General features: G+C 54.0%; 1 pseudogene; it reads right to left on the reverse strand.

Annotated features, from left to right (window-relative positions):
• Positions 1-610: 610 nt before the first annotated feature.
• On the reverse strand, positions 611-2,154 carry LOC123155681 (cytochrome P450 709B2-like; annotated as a pseudogene).
• Between the last annotated feature and the right edge of the window lie 1,443 nt (positions 2,155-3,597).

Below are 3,597 nucleotides of genomic sequence, written 5' to 3' on the forward strand. Positions count from 1 at the left end.
AGCATTGGTGGGAGGTGAGGAGAGACTATCAACTCCCCCATTAAGAGTAGAGATAAAATAGAATTCCAGTTGAGACATTCATCATCATTCAGGATATATGAAGTGCTATTTGCATTTTTGTTAGTTACTAATGTTGAAACTAAAAAGACATAGCATAGTTTTTTCTTCTTCTTACATAATCACCCCGGTATAATATATTTTCAAAGGGCTATGAAAGAATTATTGGACTATCTAGAAACTGCTCTGAGTATAGATTTGGTGATACTCTATACTTTTCTTTTGACAGTATAATATAGTACACGGATGCTGATTTGGTGGCTTTGGCAAAAAGGTAGTGCTTCTTGCACTTGATGACATCAAATTATTCAGGTAGCACGTACAATAATGTAAGAGTTGTGTGCTTACATCAACGGAAAATTCTGAGTCCCTCAATTCTGTTTTGAATGGATTTGGAAGGGGTATTTTTGCGTTCACCATGGGTACAAACAACAAAAGACAGAAAAAATAATCCAATATCAAATGAATTGTCCAATACACTATTTAAGCGGAAGTTGAGACAACTACGGGCAACAACACGGGCGCGGCGCCCCGCTGTCCACCCCGCTAGTGTATTTTATACTTCTACTGTAGCAGTAGTCGTTCAAAGAGGCAACTGCTCTACTGATCCAGGAGCTTAAGCAGCACGGGGAGCCCGCACTTGGGCTGCAGCGTCAGGAACTCGACCGGCGCGTGCACGTACTCGGGCGCGATCTCGAACTCGAACCGGCGCAGGATCACGACGAGCGTCGCCTTCGCCTCCAGCATTGCGAAGTCCTGCCCGATGCATGACCGCGGGCCGATGGCGAACGCCAGTATTGCGCTTGGGTGCTTGGCCGCCCTGCCCACGCCGTTCCGGAACCGGTCCGGCTTGAATTCGCCGGCGTCCGCGCCCCACACCTCCTCGTCCCGGTGCATCATCGCCGTAGGTATCATGGTGATCGTGCCCTTGGGGATCTTCACGCCGCCGAGCTCCGTGTCCGCCATCGTCTGCCTGGCGATCATGATCACCGCGCCGTACAGCCTCAGCGTCTCGTATAGCACCATTGTCGTCTGCCGTCAACGATCACAAGTGAAGTGAGTCTCACTCGTCGCTGTGGGGTGCATTACGAGCTTTAGCTAGAATTATGGAATAGACAGGGGCTTACGAGCTTGAGCTTGTTGAGCGCGTCGCCGTGCAGCGGCGTCCCCGTGCCGCCACATTCTCGGAGGACCTCCTCCCTGAGCTTCTGCTGCCATTCGGGGTGTGTGCCGAGGAGGAAGATAGCCCAGGTGAGGAGGTGCGCGGTGGTGTCGTGCCCGGCGAAGAAGAAGGTCTTGCACTCGTCGATGATGTCGTCCATGCTCATGGCGGCAACCTTCTGCCCGCCTGCTCCGGCCGACGTGTTGGCCTCGAGCATCAGACCAAGCAAGTCGTTGCCGTAGCCTTTGGCCTCCTTGGCGGCGGCCTGTCGCTCGCGGATGATCGCCATGAGCGTGCCGCGCACCTTGCCCGTGAGCTGCCGCCGCCGCAGCCCGCAGGGTGGTCTTGGTGGGGAGGTACTCGAGGCCCGGGACGCGGACGTTGTTGATGGTAGAGACGGCGATGTACTGGAGCTCCCGCTGCGCCACGAACACCTCCTTCCCCTCCCTGTAGCTGCTCCCGAACGCCGTGTGAGAGATCACGTCGGCGGTCAGCTCCACGAACTGCTGCCCGACGTCATCCACCAGCGCCACGCCGCCGCCGCTCGCCGCACCGCGCGCCTCCCACGGCCGGACCATCTCCCCCGCGCACTCCGCCATCGTCCTGGTCATCATCTTGAGCTTGTCCATGGTGAACGCCGGGTGCACGATGCGGCGGCGGCGCGCCCAGTCGTCGCCTTCGGAGAAAACGAGGCCATTGCCCAGCAGGGCCAGGAGGTTGGGCCCCGGGTTCGTCTTGACGTACAGCCCGGTCCTGTTGGACAGGATCTGCTTCACCATGTCGAGGTCGCGGACGCATATCGCCGGCGTGTACCCCGACCACGACAGGAACATCTTACCGTACGACGCGACCCACGCCTTGTAGTGCGGCATCACGCGCCCGATGATGTCGTGGGAGCCGAGGTCGAGCACGTCGTCGGCCGTCGCCGCGCGCATCGCCATGGCCTCCTCGTTGTTGCCGACGAAGAACCGGTACGCCGGGCCGCGGATCCCCTGCCGCCGGAACGCCCTCGCGACGGCGTAGGGGCGCCACACCAGGTGCACCGCCGCCGTCCTCAGCGAGGTTGCCAGCACCACGGCGAGCGAAGCCAGGACCAGCCCTGCAGCGGGCGCCATAGCCAGCATGGCGCGCGACGATCGATCTGTGCGGCGCAGCTCTTGGGAAATGATTGATCTGCTGATGATTGTGCCCACGCGTGCACGTACATATATAGTAATTCGTACGATGTTACTGCACTGGTGGATTGGGGGCTTGCGTTTGTAAGGTTCGGGGGCGGCCAGCGATCTCGCGGCTGTCGCCGATGAATGCGAGTATGCGACCCGTTGTGCAACCCGATATGATCTGCGAGTATGCGTATTGCTCAGGGTAACTGTCGCTAGATTGATCCTAACCGTACGATCTGAACATTGAGATTCGTGCAAGTATTTCTATCTACTACTGTATTGAAGAGGAGTTGTTGGTCCTACATCCATTGGTGTAGCCTCTCCTTCCCACCTGTTGCATTAACTTAATCAAATCAAACTTTTTGCAGCGCCTCAGTGATGTATGTAAGGTCATTGCATTAACTCGGCCAAATCAAATCAAATCATTCTATATACATATGACACAACCAATGAAATCAAATAAAATCGTTCGAGCTATTTGACGTGGGTAACCAAATCAAGTCAAATTAAATATTTTGCATTAACTCGATCAAATAAAATCAAATCATTCTAGCTATATGACACATACAATCAAATTAAATATTTTGCATTACCTCAATTAAATCAAATCACTTACTACATTAGAATATGATGAGTGTAAGATATACATCTGACACGAGTGGTGTTAGATCACTAGAATATGTATGGCCCGTTGCAATACTGAAGCAATTATCTACTATTAGACTATCTCTACTATTAAAGTGGAGTTAGGGATTGTATGTTGGTACTTGGTAGGTTCAACTCTCTTCCCCTCGATCCCCCTCTTCCCACGAAACAAAAACCAAACATCGCGTAAAACACACAAAAAAAAACCATCTCCCTTCTCGTGTTTCGCTTCATCTTTCGTCCTTCGGTCCTTCCCCATACCGAGTGCCCCTCCCGATTCCTGTTTTTTTTCACGCCCCAGTTTTTACCCGTTTCCCGTAACCCCATGATTCCACACTCGACGCGCCTCAGCGCTGCCCGCTGTTGGGCCAACTCTGCTGCCTCGCAGCCTCCCCTTTTCGCCTTACCACCGCCACCCTAGCCCTAACCCTCACCCCACCTCGGGCTCTAAACGCCAAGAACGTCACGTCCTATGTCAGCCTCGAAACATCACCACCTACGACGATCACTGCCGTCCAATGCATGCCGTAGCCTCATCCGTCCAGACGCATGTTGCTCCTCCACTCCACC

This window comes from Triticum aestivum, chromosome 7B (genome assembly GCF_018294505.1).
Source record: "Triticum aestivum cultivar Chinese Spring chromosome 7B, IWGSC CS RefSeq v2.1, whole genome shotgun sequence".
NCBI lineage: Eukaryota > Viridiplantae > Streptophyta > Magnoliopsida > Poales > Poaceae > Triticum > Triticum aestivum.